General features: G+C 38.7%; 1 long non-coding RNA gene across 1 annotated transcript in view; it reads right to left on the bottom strand.

Annotated features, from left to right (window-relative positions):
- LOC147371191 (uncharacterized) overlaps positions 1 to 15,324 on the bottom strand; it is an 84,765-nt gene extending 69,441 nt beyond the window's left edge. Inside the window, exons 1-2 of the long non-coding RNA XR_015166285.1 lie at positions 15,040 to 15,324; positions 10,485 to 10,650 (exon numbers count right to left, since the gene is read on the bottom strand). This is a non-coding gene — a long non-coding RNA (uncharacterized LOC147371191). The remainder of the gene's footprint in view (positions 1 to 10,484; positions 10,651 to 15,039) is intronic.
- Between the last annotated feature and the right edge of the window lie 1,788 nt (positions 15,325 to 17,112).

Below are 17,112 nucleotides of genomic sequence, written 5' to 3'. Positions count from 1 at the left end.
ATCATCAGATTATAAACTATTTGAAGGGTAGATAATTTATATCTCTCAGCTACTGAATATACAAATAAGAATACACAAATATATGTCTATGAGTTCAGTTCAGTCGCTCAGTCGTGTCCAACTCTTTGTGACCCCATGAATCGCAGCACGCAAGGCTTCCCTGTCCATCACCAACTCCCGGAGTTCACTCAGACTCACGTCCATTGAGTCAGTGATGCCATCCAGCCATCTCATTCTCTGTCGTCCCCTTCTCCTGCCCCCAATCCCTCCCAGCATCAGAGTCTTTTCCAATGAGTCAACTCTTCACATGAGGAGGCCAAAGTACTGGAGTTTCAGCTTTAGCATCATTCCTTCCAAAGAAATCCCAGGGCTGATCTCCTTCAGAATGGACTGGTTGGATCTCCTTGCAGTCCAAGGGACTCTCAAGAGTCTTCTCCAACACCACAGTTCAAAAGCATCAATTCTTCAGCACTCAGCCTTCTTCACAGTCCAACTCTCACATCCATACACTACTACAGGAAAAACCATAGCCTTAACTAGACGGACCTTTGTTGGCAAAACACTGTCTCTGCTTTTGAATATGCTATCTAGGTTGGTCCTAACTTTCCTTCCAAGGAGTAAGCGTCTTTTAATTTCATGGCTGCAGTCACCATGGTTCGTGACATTGTACAGGAGACAGCGATCAAGACCATCCCCATGGAAAAGAAATGCAAAAAAGCAAAATGGCTGTCTGGGGAGGCCTTACAAATAGCTGTGAAAAGGAGAGAAGTGAAACGCAAAGGAGAAAAGGAAATATATAAGCATCTGAATGCAGAGTTTCAAAGAATAGCAAGAAGAGATAAGAAAGTCTTCCTCAGCGATCAATGCAAAGAAATAGAGGAAAACAACAGAGTGGGAAAGACTAGAGATCTCTTCAAGAAAATTAGAGATACCAAGGGAACATTTCATGCAAAGACGGGCTTGATAAAGGACAGAAATGGTATGGACCTAACAGAAGCAGAAGATATTAAGAAGAGGTGGCAAGAATACACAGAAGAACTGTACAAAAAAGATCTTCATGAACCAGATAATCACAATGGTGTGATCACTCACCTGGAGCCATACATCCTGGAATGTGAAGTCAAGTCGGCCTTAGAAAGCATCACTATGAACAAAGCTAGTACAGGTGATGGAATCCCAGTTGAGCTATTTAAAATCCTGAAAGATGATGCTGTGAAAGTGCTGCTCTGAATATGTCAGCAAATTTGGAAAACTCAGCAGTGGCCACAGGACTGGAAAAGGTCAGTTTTCATTCCAATCCCAAAGAAAGGCAATGCCAAAGAATGCTCAAACTACCACACAATTGCACTCATCTCACATGCTAGTAAAGTAATGTTCAAAATTCTCCAAGCCAGGCTTCAGCAATACATGAATCGTGAACTTCCTGATGTTCAACCTGGTTTTAGAAAAGGCAGAGGAACCAGAGATCAAATTGCCAACATCCGCTGGATCATGGAAAAAGCCAGAGAGTTCCAGAAAAGCATCTATTTCTGCTTTATTGACTATGCCAAAGCCTTTGACTGTGGATCACAATAAACTGTGTAAAATTCTGAAAGAGATGGACACACCAGACCACCTGACCTGCCTCTTGAGAAATCTATATGCAGGTCAGGAAGCAACAGTTAGAACTGGACATGGAATAACAGACTGGTTCCAAACAGGGAAAGGAGTACGTCAAGGCTGTATATTGTCACCCAGCTTATTTAACTTCTATGCAGAGTACATCATGAGAAACGCTGGACTGGAAGAAACACAAGCTGGAATCAAGATTGCCGGGAGAAATATCAATAACCTCAGATATGCAGATGGCACCACCCTTATGGCAGAAAGTGAAGAGGAACTAAAAAACCTCTTGATGAAGGTGAAAGAGGAGACAGAAAAAGTTGCCTTAAAGCTCAACATTCAAAAAAAGAAGATCATGGCATCCGGTCCCATCACTTCATGAAAATAGATGGGGAAACAGTGGAAACAGTGTCAGACTTTATTTTTGGGGGCTCCAAAATCACTGCAGATGATGACTGCAGCCATGAAATTAAAAGACGCTTACTCCTTTGAAGGAAAGTTATGAACAACCTAGATAGTCACATACAATATTAAAAATGCTTTGCATGTGTGTGTATATAATTGCACATAAAGACATATGTATACCTACATGAATATATAATTTAATATGTTTCAACAGTAGTGTGTGATAGTTTTATTACCCATATAAATGCCACTGAGGAAACTGAGCTCATTAATTTGTCTCTGTTTAGCTATATAATAGAGAGCAGATTTAAACCTAAGCATACTTGAGCTAAATAAACTAATGCTTATTTCACAATGTTACATGTTTCTAACTGATGTATCAGAATTAAATGAGATGCAGTCATAAGAAAAATGGATCCGTATCATATTTTAAACAGGAAGTTATTTTTTAACTTTTTCCCCTAAAGCATTTTCATATCTAAATGATATGAATGTGTAATATTATTACACATTCTAAAACGATTTAAATGTCATTATGCTTAAGTTATTTAAACTGATATATAATTGTAGAGTTGGCAGATAAAATCCGAAATCTTAGTGAAAAATAATACATAGTTACTGAAAAGTTCAAACATAGTATTCAAACTTAATACAATTAGAAATAAAGTTACAGATGATTTCTAAACATTATAGCCATTTTTTAACTTTAAAAACCTTCTATGTAAGGTATATACATCCATGAATGAAGCAATTAATTCACATACCCAAAATGATATCAGAGTGACTGTAAAAACATTTACCATTTGTGAAGTAAAGTTGCTCAGTTGTGTCCAACTGTTTGCAATCTCATGGACTGTAGCCTACCAGGCTCCTCCATCCATGGGATTTTCAGGCAAGAGTACTGGACTGGGTTGCCATTTCCTTCTCCAGGGGATCTTCCTGATGCAGGGATGGAACCCAGGTCTCCCAAATTGCAGGCAGACGCTTTACCATCTGAGTCACCGTGGAAGCCCTTACTATTTGTAAGAGGAACTAAATTAACTCTTCTTTCCACTGACATCCTTTACCTTATCAGATTTTCTTCTGTATGCATAAAACATAATTTGGTGTCATAAATCTAGAGGCAGCCAAAAAAACAAGCCCACGTATAACATCTTACTTATGCAAATAATCCATCTGTTGCAGTATAAGGAGGCCAAATACTATTTCCAACTAGACTCAGACATCCATAATACAGTAAAGATAAAATCAATCCAAACCAAATTCTATCAGAAGTATCTAAAATGTTAATATATTCATACAATATCATTATGTACAACCTGCTCATGGAGTCACTTCAAATTTCTCAGGATACTTGGATCTTAAATCATATTTTCACAATCCAATATCCATTGTCCCCAACAAGAAAAAGTTTTCTTTGCATTTTAATCAGTATAATTGTTCTTTCTCAAAATATTTTAAATTATCATATTAACAATTCCAGAGAAGGCAATGGCACCCCATTCCAGTACTCTTGCCTGGAAAGTCCCATGGATGGAGGAGTCTGGAAGGCTGCAGTCCATGGGGTTGCTGAGGGTCGGACACAACTGAGCGACTTCACTTTCACTTTTCACTTTCATGCATTGGAGAAGGAAATGGCAACCCACTCCAGTGTTCTTGCCTGAAGAATCCCAGGGATGGGGGAGCCTGGTGGGCTGCCATCTATGGGGTCACACAAAGTCAGACATGACTGAAGTGACTTAGCAGTAGCATTAACAATTTCTTCCCAGTAGTCACCTACAACAGGAGGTTAGAGCAAGGGGAGAGTAACGTGACATTTGTCTTAAATTTAAACGTTCTATAGAATTATTTTCTCTATATAAGGAAATACTGCTTGTACACTCATACTTTTAATTGCATTAATAATATGTATATCTTAAATATAAATAATACTTTACAGCTTTAGAAACACGTTCACATAGCTTATTAAAAAGTCTGGCGCCAGGCCCAAGTTCTGTGTGTGATCTTTTGATCCTGACCACAGGTGAGCACACGGCTTTACCTGTCAAGTCTCACAGGAGACAGTAGCCCTCTGCGTGCCACAGTGAGTGCACAGCCAGTGCATTACCGTTTTCTGGAGAGAGATGTAAACACAGGCCCACTGGTCCCTTCTGAGTTCCTCCCTCCCTGCCAACCATGCTCCAGGCCTGCTTCTATTCCCTGCTCAAGTGCCTTCAGTCAGAGGCCTCTCAGTAAAGGGAATGCAAGTTTAGGCTGGAGCACTTTTAAGGAGCTCCTCCTAGCCCTTTTCTACTCCTAGCCGTTCCCTCACTCCAACCACCAAGCTCCCTGGGTCCCTAAAACATCAGAAAACTTTCATTCAAGGCTCCTTGGCAGTGAGAGGACTACACCACTTGTGCTGTGTCATCAGACTGACACTTCCTGATACCAATAGAGGGGAAAATGCAACATTCCTGCCTCCTGTTTTGCCTTCCTGCCTACAAGTTTGTGACTTCCCTGGTGGCTCAGATGGTAAAGAGTCTGTCTACAATGCAGGAGACCCAGGTTCGATTCCTGGGTGGGGAAGACCCTCTGGAGAAGGAAATGGCAACCCACTCCAGTACTCTTGCCTAGAAAATCCCATGGATGGAGGAACCTGGTGGGCTACAGTCCATGGGATCACAAAGAGTCAGACACGACTGAGCGACTTTACTACAAGTTTGTAGTAAATGAATAAAGTCTTGGTTCTCATTTTCACTTTGGTTCCTTCTCCTAATTGACCACCTCTGCACCTAGCAGCTCAAAACCAAAACTTATGTTTTCTTGCAACCACTCTGTGAAGAGTTGACCAACTGTTAATTCCCATATATCACAGTGAACAATGCAAAGAAATAGAGGAAAACAATAGAATGAGAAAGACTAGAGACCTCCAAGAAAATGACAGACACCAAGGGAACATTTCATGCAAAGAAGGGCACAATAAAGATAGAAACAGTATCGACCTAATGTAAACAGAAGATATTAAGAAGATCTGACAAGAATACACAGGGAAACTGTACAAAATAGGTCTTAGTGACCCTGATAATCATGATGGTATGATCACTCACATAGAGCCAGATATCCTGGACTGTGAAATCAAGTGGACCTTATGAAGCATTATTATAAACAAGGCTAGTGGAGGTGATGGAATTCCAGTTGAGCTATTTCATATCCTAAAGAATGGTGCTGTCAAAGTGCTTCACTCAATATACCAGCAAACTTGGAAAACTCAGTAGTGGCCACAGGCCTGGAAAATGTCAGTTTTCATTCCAATCCCAAATAAAGGAAATGCCAAAGAATGTTCAAATTAATGTACAGTTGTGCTCACTTCACATGTAGCTCAAAATCCTTCAATCTAAGCTTCAACAGCATGTGAACCAAGAACTTCCAGATGCACAAGCTATATTTAGAAAGGCACAAGAACCAGAGATCAAACTGCCAACATCCGCTGGCTCCTAGCAAAAGCAAGAGAGTTCCAGAGAAACATCTACTTCTGAATCATCAACTACACTAAAGCCTTTGAGTGCATAACAACAAACTATGGAAAATTCTTCAAGAGATGGGGCTAACAGACCAACTTACCTGCCTTCTGAGAAATCTGTATGCAGGTCAAGAAGCAACATGGAACAACAGATGGAACCAGACATGGAACAACATAAGACTGGTTCTAAACTGGGAAAGGAGTCTGTCAAGGCTATAAACTGTCATCCTCTTATTTAAATGAAATGCAGAATACATCATTCAAAACGCCAGGTTATATGAAGCACAGGTTGAAATCATCAGATATGCAGATGACAACACTCTAATGGCAGAAAGTAAAGAGGAACTAAAAGAGCCTCTTGATGAAGGTTAAAGAGCAGAGTGAAAAAGCTTGCTTAAAACTCATTATTAAAAAATCTAAGACTACGGCACCCAGTCCCATCACTTCATGGCAAATAAATGGGGAAAAAATGGAAACTAGTAACAGACTATTTTCTTGGGCTCCAAAATCACTGCAGATGATGACTGTAGCCATGAGATTAAAAGATGCTTGCTCCTAGGAAGAAAAGCTATGACAAACCTAGACAGTGTATTAAAAAGCAGAGACATTACTTGGTCAACAAAGGTCTGCATAGTCAAAGCTATGGTTTTTCCAGCAGTCATGTATGGATGTGAGTGTTGGGCCATGAAGATGGCTGATGCGGAAGAATTGATGCTTTTGAACTACGGTGTTAGAGAAGACTCTTGAGAGTCCCTTGGACTGTAAGGAGATCAGCTTAGTAAATCCTGAAGGAAATCAATCCTAAATATTCATTGAAAGGACTGATGCTGAAGCTCAGCTCCAATATTTTGGCCACCTGATGTGAAGTCCTGACTCACTGGAAAAGGCCCTGATGCTGGGAAAGATTGAGGGCAAGAGAAAAAGTGAGCAACAGAGTATGAGATGGTTGGATGGCATCACCAAGTCAATGGTCATGAGTTTGAGCAATCTCTGGGAGATAGTGAAGGAAGCCTGGCATGCTGCTGTTAATGGGGTTGCAAATAGTCGGAAAAGACTGAACAACAACACCAGCACATCAGAGAGAAATCTGATACATAGAAAATTATGTGCTTTAAATATGTGTTTTTCTGAATTCTGCCAATGACCTTAAATTTTGCTAAATGTATCACTAGTTGCTTTGTGCTACACTAAATACTTTTAAATTTAGGTATCTTTAAATAAAAACTGAGTGGCATTAGGTATTTCATTATTTACAAGAGAAACAAAATCTAATACTTACATTGACCATGGAGAGAATTCAATACAAAAGAAATGACCTCCAGGATATATACACAACTTACGTAAAATTTTGAAGGAGGTCACTATTATCTTCATTACCTCCACCATAGTTTGGCCCCAGGTAAATAGCAGGAAGGGAACACAGCCCCACCCATTAACAGAAAATTGGATTGAAGATTTACTGAGCATGTCCCTGCCCATCAGAATAAGACCCAGTTTCCCCTTCAGACAGTCTCTCCCACCAGGAAGCTTCCATAAGACTCTTTGGGGAGGGAGGAGGGAGGAGGGTTCAGGATGGGGAGCACATGTATACCTGTGATGGATTCATTTTGATATTTGGCAAAACTAATACAATTATGTAAAGTTTAAAAATAAAATAAAATTAAAAACAAAAAAAAGAAATAAAATAAAATAAAATATTGATTTCATTAAAAAAAAAAAAAGACTCTTATCCGTCTCCATCAGAGGGCAGACAGACTGAAAACCACAGTCACAGAAAACTAACCAATCTAATCAAATAGACCACAGCCTTGTTTAACTCAATGAAACTGGAGCCACGACATGTAGGATGGGTCATAGTGGAGAGTTCTGACAAAATGTGGTCCACTGGAGAAGGAAATGTCAAACCACTTCAGTATTCTTTCCTTGAGAACCCCATGAACAGTATGAAAAGGCAGAAAGTTAGGACACTGAAAGATGAACTCCCCAGGTCAGTAGGTGCCCAATATGCTACTGGAGATCAGAGGAGAAATAACTCAAGAAAGAATGAAGAGACAGGGCCTAAGGAAAAACACCACCCAGTGGTGGATGTGACTAGTGATGGAAGCAAGGTCTGATGCTATAAAGAGCAATATCACGTAGGAACCTGGAATGTTAGGTCCATGAATCAGAGTAATGTGGAAGTGGTCAACAGGAGATGGAAAGAGTGAACATTGACATTGTAAGAATCAGCAAACTAAAATGGACTGGAATTGGTGAATTTAACTCAGAGGACCCTTATATCTACTACTATGGCAAGAATCCCTTAGAAGAAATGGAGTAGCCATCAGAGTTAACAAAAGAATCCAAAATGCAGCACTTGGATGCAATCTCAAAAACAATAGAATGATCTCTGTTCATTTCCAAGGCAAACCATTCAATATCACGGTAATCCAAGTCTATGCTCCGACCAGTAATGCTGAAGAAGCTGAAGTTGAACGGTTCTATGAAGACGTGCAAGATCTTTTAGAACTAACACCAAAAATGATGTCCTTTTCATTATAGGGGCTGGAATGCAAAAGTAGGAAGTCAAATAACACCTGGAGTAACAGGCAAATGTGGACTTGGAATACAGAAAGAAGTGGGGCAAAGGGTTGCCAAAGGAATGCACTGCTCATAGCAAACAACCTCTTCTAACAACACAAGAGAAGACTCCACACATGGACATCACCAGATGGTCAACACCAAAATCAGATTGATTATATTCTTTGCAGCCAAAAATGGAGAGGCTCTATACAGTCAGCAAAAACAAGACTGGGAGCTGACTGTGGCTCATATCATGGACTCCTTATTGCCAAATCCAGACTTAAATTGAAGAAAGTAGGGAAAACCACTAGACCATTCAGGTATGACCTAAATCAAATCCCTTACGATCATACAGTGGAAGTGAGAAATAGATTTAAGGGACTAGATCTGATAGACAGAGTGCCTGATGAACTATGGATGCAGGTTCGTGACACTGTATTGGAGACAGGCATCAAGACCATCCCCAAGAAAAAGAAATGCAAAAATGAAAAATGACTAAGGAGGCCTTACAAATAGCTGTGAATAGAAGAGAAGCAAAAAGAAAAGGAGAAAAGGAAAGATATACTCATTTGAATGCAGAGTTCCACAGAATAGCAAGGAGAGTTAAGAAAGCCTTCCTCATTGACTGGTGCAAAGAAATAGAGGAAAACAATACAACAGGAAAGACTAGAGATCTTTTCAAGAAAATTAGAAATACCAAGGGAATATTTCATGCAAAGATGGGCTCAATAAAGGACAGAAATGGTATGGATCTAACAGAATCAGAAGATATAAGAAGAGGTGGTAAGAATACACAGAAGAACTGTATAAAAAAGATATTCATGATCCAGATAATCATAATGGTGTGATCACTCACCTAGAGCCAGACATCCTGGAATGTTAAGTCAAGTGGGCCTTAGGAAGCATCACTATGAACAAAACTAATGGATGTGATGGAATTCCAGTTGAGCTATTTCAAATCCTGAAAGATGATGCTATGAAAGTGCTGCACTAAACTCAGCAATGGCCACAGGCCTGAAAAAGGTCAGTTTTCATTCCAATCCCAAAGAAAGGCAATGCCAAAGAATGCTCAAACTACCACACAATTGCACTCATCTCACACACTAGTAAAGTAATGCTCAAAATTCTCCAAGCAGGCTTCAACAATACATGAACTTGAACTTCCACATGTTCGAGCTGGTTTTGAAAAGCCAGAGGAACCAGAGATCAAATTGCCAACATCTGCTGGATAAGGAAAAAAAAAAAAGAGTTCTAAAAAACATCTATTTCTGCTTTATTGACTATGCCAAATCCTTTGACTGTGTAGATCACAATAAACTGTGAAAAATTTTGAAAGAGATTGGAATACCAGGCCACTTGACCTGCCTCTTGAGAAATCTATACGCAGGTCAGGAAGCAACAGTTAGAATTGGACATGAAACAGCAGATTGGTTCCAACTAGGAAAATGAGTACATCAATGCTATATATTGTCACCCTGCTTATTTATCTTATATGTAGAGTACACCATGAGAAACACTGGGCTGGATGAAGTACAAGGTGGAATCAGGATTGCCAGGAAAAATATCAATAACTTCAGATATGCAGATGACACAATCGTTATGACAGAAAGGGAAGAAGAACTAAAGAGCCTCTTGATGAAAGTGAAAGAGGAGAGTCAAAAAGTTGACTTAAAGCTCAATATTCAGAAAATGAAGATCATGGCATCTGGTCCCATCACTTCATGGCAAATAGATGGGGAAACAGTGGCAGGCTTTATTTTTTGTTGCTCCAAAGTCACTGCAAATTGAGACTGCCGCCAGGAAATTAAAAGATGCTTACTCCTTGGAAGGAAAGTTATGACCAACCTAGACAGCATATTAAAAAACAGAGACATTCCTTTGCTAACAATGGTCTGTCTAGTCAAGGCTATAGTTTTTCTATTAGTCAGGTACGGATGTGAGTGTTGGACTCTGAAGAAAGCTGAGTGCCGAAGAATTGATGCTTTTTAACTGTGGTGTTGGAGAAGACTCTTGAGAGTCCTTTGAACTGCAAGGAGATCCAACCAGTCTATCCTAAAGGAGATCAGTCCTGAATATGCATTGGAAGGACTGATGCTGAAGCTGAAACTTCAGTAGTTTGGCCACCTAATGTGAAGAGCTGACTCATTTGAAAAGACCCTGGTGCTGGGAAAGATTAAAGGCAGGAGGAGAAGGGTACAACAGAGTTGGATGGCATCACTGACTCAACTGACATGAGTTTGGGTAAACTCCGGGAGTTGGTGATGGACAGGGAGGCCTGTTGTGCTGCAGTCCATGTGGTCGCAAAGAGTCAGACACGACCGAGAGACTTAACTGAAATGATGTAACAATTACTGATGGTGACCTTTCTTTAAGAAATGATTTGTGTATTTTATTTCAAAGATGTTTCTGAGCCTACCTTTGCAACTGTTTTTTCTCCTGCATCAATGTCACTGACCAGAGATTAACTATAAATCATCTGGAACTATGAGGCAGCAGAATAGGATGTAATTAGAAAGGTTCATGACAAGGCGTCCTCTTCCATTTCCCACTGGGGTGTCCTTCCATGTATATGTTTTAGATCGCTGACAAAACAAATAAAAATAAAATCAACAATGAAAAGAAATGAACACTAATCACTTTTTAAATAGGAGCAAACCCCTTTTCAGAAATCTTTTTAAATGTTTACTTTGTATAGCATAACATTTGTTTCGAAACCTAAAATTCACAAAACAGTACACTGTAGAAGTCTAGTTCCCAATCGCTGTACCTCAAATAAGTAGTTTTGTATCTGAATGAGGATTAAAAAACAGCATCTTGAAGAAAATTCTGAAAATACTGCATGCATGTTCAAGATAATACATGTATTAGTTTTTCTGATTTTTTACACTAATAACATTATAGTATTAACAATATTCAGCAATTTCTTCTGTTTATATATGTCTTATATTTATGTCTGTATCTCAGTGGTCAATTCATATCAGTGCATAAACCCATTCTTCATTCACAGTTCAGCTACACAGAAGCCTTACTGCTATATCATTTCTTATTTATCTACCAATAAATGAATAAGTACCTTATTTCAACATTATTTTGCTATGAGAAACAGCAGTACAATCAGCAATAGTGCAATAAATAACCCTACATATATTACTTTTTGTACATACAAATATACCTGTACAATCAACTCCATGAATGAAAATTACCAGGGAAAATGATTATATAATGGCATGTTTAAAAAATAAAATTATAAAGAGATTTATTTGCTATCAATTACTTAATGCCTGTGTCAACCACTAGAATATTAACACTGTAATTCTGTCTTCTTTGATAAAATTTAGTGCCATTCCAAAAACACTGTTCTGCTACATGTATGTTGCTGTTGAATGAATGAATTCTATGAACCTTATGGAATTTCACATTGCTTATCTAATAGATTATTAGGCCTATATATTTTCAACCTACATGCTCTCTGTCTGGAACACTTGGTACCATTAACTATCATTTTCATTTTGAAACATTTTATACTATTGGCTTCTTTAGGCTTACCACTCTCTCCTAGTTTATACCATTATACTATGGGCTTAACCTCATGATATTGGCTTCTCTTTTTCATTCTTTGTTGTTGTTCTCTGGGCCCTGTTCAAATACCTAAATGTATTTGTTGGACTACATTGTGCATTCATCTATTCTTATCTAAATAATCTCATGCAGTCCCTCCTTTCACCTACCGTGGTGTGGCCTCCCCCTTACATACCGTCAGCACCATCTTTAGATGCCCATGTTAAACGGCCTTCTGGATGCTTGAAAACATCCGTTTTTAGTGGTCACATCCCCACCACCCACTCTGTGGCTTATGCTGGAATACCCTACTGTACATGTCTAGGCCACAATTCTCTCTGAGACTGTTCACTAGGCACCTAATTTCCTGAATCCTGTTTCCCTAAAATCCATTCTTGCCACAGCAGACACAGTGATCACTCACCATTCCAATGCAGGTACTATCACTTTTCTGTTTCAAGCCACAGAGTGGCTCCTCGGTGTCCTTACTTTCCTTGTATACATTACCCAGTCTTCCTCCTGATCATCACTGTCTCTCAGGCACAACAGTCCCCTTTACATTCCACTAGTCATCTGTCAAATGTTTACTGAGCAGCTATTACATGTCAGTCTTTACTTTCACTGATAGAAACACTGCCAATAAAAAATGTGAGGTGGTCAAAAGGTACAAACTGCTAGTTATAAAATAAATACATCATAGGATGTAAAGTACAGCATGAGGATTATAGCTAACAATAGTGTGCTGTGTATTTGAACCTTGCTTCCAGAGCAGATCTTAAATGTTCTTATTATGACAAAAAAAAAAAAAAATTAACTAGGTATAGTAAAGAATGTAGCTAGACACTGTGGTGATTATTTCATAATATGTACAAATAATGAATCATGTTATACCTGAAATAAATATGATATCAATTATAGGTCATTAAAAATTTTTAAAGGGAAAAGGCCTGTTTTTGTATCACTCAGTTTTAAGTGGAAAACAGGAAATACAACAGATACAAATAAATACACATTATGGCAAGTGGTAGAAAGAACTAAGAATGAGGGGAAAAAACAGGTTAAGGGTCATAAAGTGATGAGAGATACAATACTTATAATAGAATTGCTAGTAAAAGCCATAGATATAACTGAGGAACAGCTCAGTAAGATTGTAGAGGAGCAGTTACAGATGACCTACAGAACATTTTCCATGCACTGAAAAAAGAATGAGATCAAAGTGCCTGGATGGTGCTGAGTGAATGAGCTAGGAGAAGGAATTGAGGATGGCTTATCAGGAGGGGAAGACTATGTAGAGCCCTGTTGGACATAAAAATTCTTTGGCTTTTCTTGTGAGAGTGGAACACCAGAGATAAGACATGATCTAACTTCACATTCAGAAAGATCACTCTCAGAGTAGTGTGGAAAATACAGTGGGTGCATATGGAAACAAGAGAGAAAAAAAAAAAGAGGGAGATTTCTTGGAGGCCAATGCAAAAATTTCAAACTAGATCTGCTAATGAATTTCATGTGAAAGATGAACAGACATTCAGGACAAAATTGTGCTTTTCTGTTTGTTCGTTTTCGCTTGAGCAATTAGAAGATACAGCAAATTGACCAATTTTAGAAAAAGCTGCTACTAGGGAGGTGGGTAGAGTCTTTCCTTGTTCATAGGTCAGTTACCTGAAGTGGATCCAAAAACGGGGAGAAAGAAACAGCCAGTGAGGTCAAAGGATGGAGTTCGAAAGTACTCCACAGAGGGAATGATCAGCACTGTCAAATGCTGCCAAAAGTTCAGAAAGGTGAGAAAGGAAGAATGATTATCGGATTAGGCGATGTCGAGGCATTCATGACCTTGAGAACTGCAATTATTATGGAATTATGGGCATATAAAATGTGTACAATATGCAGTCAGAGGAGTGCAGGTGAAGACAGAGGGAACACAGACAACTCCTAAGTTTTTACTGTAAAAGGAAAAAAAAAAAACATGATAGTTTCTATAGCGATGTGAGGTCAAGAAAATATTGTTTGAAGTGGGGCTAAGACAGCATATGTGGTGACAATGGGAAAGCAAAAGTGAAATTTAAAAACAAACAAACAAACAAACAAATGATGTGACTGCAAGAGACAGGGGTGGCGGATGCAATTTAGGATGGATGAGCTTCCAGGGTACTTTCATTTCTTTGAGTTTTTGCTTTGTGTACTTTAAGGTTCTATTTTTAAGTTTACAAACATTTAAGATTGTTATTTCCCCTTGGTGAACTGATCCTTTTATCGATATATAATATCTTCTTTCATCCCTGGTAATTTGCTTTGAGATCTACTTCAGAGAGTAACATAGCCACTCAAACCTTCTTTGATTAGCTTTTGCAGAGCATTACTTTTTCTATCCTTTTGACCTTAACCAATATATATATCATTAACTTTGAAGTGAGTTTCTTATGGACAATATAGAGTTGTGTTGTTTTCTTAATACCTTTTAACAAGTTATATTTTTTAATAGGTGCCTTAAAATAAACTTCCAGAAATGTAGTTATTGACTGATTTGGATTACTCTTTTTTGTTGTCTTCTTTCCTGCTTTTTATTTCCCTTTTTCTCTTTTATGTTGAGTTATTTGAATATTATGTTCCAGCTTAATGTATCAATTGTAATTTTAAATATATCTCTTTGGAAAATTTATTTTGCAGAGAAAAAAAAAAAAAAAAAACCCTAGGATTTAAAATGCATACTTTTCACAGGCTACTTAAAATCAACATCTTTCTACTTCAAGTGAAATTATATATATATATATATATATATATATACACACAAAAATATAGGTAAACTATACAGATATACTATAAACTATCCTCTAGAGTTCTTAAAGCATGTTTAGCAAGTATGTGCATGTATGTATACAATATATGTGTGTGTATATACATAAGGCAATTGCCAAACAATTGCAAATATTGACTTAAATATATATCATTTCTGTTGTTCATCCTTTCTTCCTGATATTTCAGTGTTCTAGGTTTCCTTCTAGTATCATTTCCTTTATGCCTGAAGAAATTTTAGCAACAATTTTAGAGCTTATTTGTTGGTGATGAATTTTCTTAGTTTTTCTTCATCTGAAAATATCTTTATTTCATCATCATTTCAGAAAGATATTTTCACTGGCTATATAATTTAGCATTTGACAGTTCTTTTTTCTCAATACTTTAAATGTTGTTCAAGTTCCTTCTTCCATGGCTTCTGGTGAAAATTTTCTAATTATTAATTAAAGATTAATTATTAATCTCTAACATCTGAATTATTGTTACCCTAAAGGTAATGCATTGTTTCTCTCTCTGCTGCCACTGTAGTTACCAATGTCAGTGAACTATCTATGGTCCAGGGCACAGAGAAAACAGAAAAAGACAAAAGAAAAAACAAGTTATAGGGTTTTTTTTAAACTTACGCTTAGCTTTAGAAGTTGAGGTTCCTGCTCTTTAAGTCAGAGGCAGAAAGCTTCTCCTGGAGCCCTCTGTCTGCATTATCATGCGCTATCCAGGTTTACCACTAAGCTAAGTTCATGTGTTGGGGCTAGAGGGAACAGGGAGGAAAATAAAAAATTCAGATCACATAGGTTACTTAGAATCTGGTCAAGCAGTTCCTATTTACTTTCAATCCTCAAATACATTCCCCATGCATTCTGACTAGATCTTATCATTGTATTCCATGGAAAGTCAGGGGGGCATATCCACATATGCCCTGAACAGAACACATATGCCCACCATATTACCTGAACAGAATCCTAAGGAAATTTCTTATGTTTTCATCTAGGATTAAGAAAATAAAGGGTTTAAAGAAATAATTTAAATGGAAAGTAGAAGCAAAGATTGTTTTCCTGTTTCTACCTCATTGTTTCTTAATCTACATTTAAGTTAATAAGAGTATTTCAGTATACCAACATGTACCTATTTTACACATGCTATCATATGTGATACTCTTTCTGTCTTGTACACAGGTATGTTACTTTTAATACAAGTACTTATGCTAAGCAAGAGACACTGTTCTGAAACTTGACTCTGTTATCCAACCTACCCAACATACTCTGGGAATAATTTGATCAGTATGCCTGTGGTTTGTATGCCAAAACCATTGTAAAAAAAAAAGTTTGAACTTATAAAAACATTATGGATCAATGTGTTGGAGTATGTTCATGTCTGATACAACTCGTAAGAATATTCAGTTCAGTTCAGTTCAGTCGCTCAGTCGTGTCCGACTCTTTGCGACCCCATGAATCGCAGCACGCTAGGCCTCCCTGTCCATCACCAGCTCCCGGAGTTCACTCAGACTCACGTCCATCGAGTCAGTGATGCCATCCAGCCATCTCATCCTCTGTCATCCCCTTCTCCTACTGCCCCCAATCCCTCCCAGCATCAGAGTCTTTTCCAATGAGTCAACTCTTCGCATGAGGTGGCCAAAGTACTGGAGTTTCAGCTTCAGCATCATTCCTTCCAAAGAAATCCCAGGGCTGATCTCCTTCAGAATGGACTGGTTGGATCTCCTTGCAGTCCAAGGGACTCCCAAGAGTCTTCTCCAACACCACAGTTCAAAAGCATCAATTCAGTCTGTCTAAAATGCTTCTGAGTCAAATTATTGAAAGAGGATGCTGCTATGTCTGCTGCTAAGTCGGTTCAGTCCTGTCCGACTCTGTGCGACCCCACAGATGGCAGCCCACCAGGCCCCCCTGTCCCTGAGATTCTCCAGGCAAGAACACTGGAGTGGGCTGCCATTTCCTTCTCCAATGCATGAAAGTGAAGTCGTTCAGTCGTGTCTGACCCTTAGTGACCCAATGGACTACAGCCCATCAGGCTTCTCCATCCATGTGATTTTCCAGGCGAGAGTACTGGAGTGGGGTGCCATTGCCTTCTCTGATTGAAAGAGGCTATGTCACTAAAACCCTGTAACAGAGTCTCCCTATACTGGCTACTGCTCCAATTCCAGTTCCTCTATAAGAATCACAGTGATTTTCATGAAATAGTTTCATTTTCTGTAAAATTCACCTACAAAATCACTCAAAAATATTTGCAAGCACCACACCATGAGGTTATAGGCAATTTGGAGTAACAGTCTTATAATACTTATGAGTATTAAAATTTCCTTTTTATAAGTTATAAGGCTAGTAACTTCAACTAATAACTTTGGGCTTCCCTCATAGCTCAGTTGGTAAAGAATCCACCTGCAATGCAGGAGACCCTAGTTCAATCCCTGGGTCGGGAATATCCACTGGAGAAGGGATAGATAGGCTACCCACTACAGTATTCTTGGGCTTCCCTTGTGGCTCAGCTAGTAAAGAATCTTCCTGCAATGTGGGAGACCTGGGTTCAAACCCTGGGTTGGGAAGATGCCCTGGAGAGGGGAAGGGCTATCCACTCCAGTATTCTGGTCTGGAGAATTCGATAGACTGTATAGTCCATGGGGTCACCAAGAGTCGGGCACAACTGAGCAAGCTTCACTTTCACTTATGCACTTTCAAGACTAATAA

Source organism: Bos grunniens, chromosome 6 (assembly GCF_055505025.1).
Source record: "Bos grunniens cultivar Pamir isolate PY7600 chromosome 6, Bosgru_T2T1.0, whole genome shotgun sequence".
NCBI lineage: Eukaryota > Metazoa > Chordata > Mammalia > Artiodactyla > Bovidae > Bos > Bos grunniens.
The sequence above is the reverse complement of the archived record's forward strand: the minus strand, read 5'-3'. Positions and strand labels throughout refer to the sequence as shown.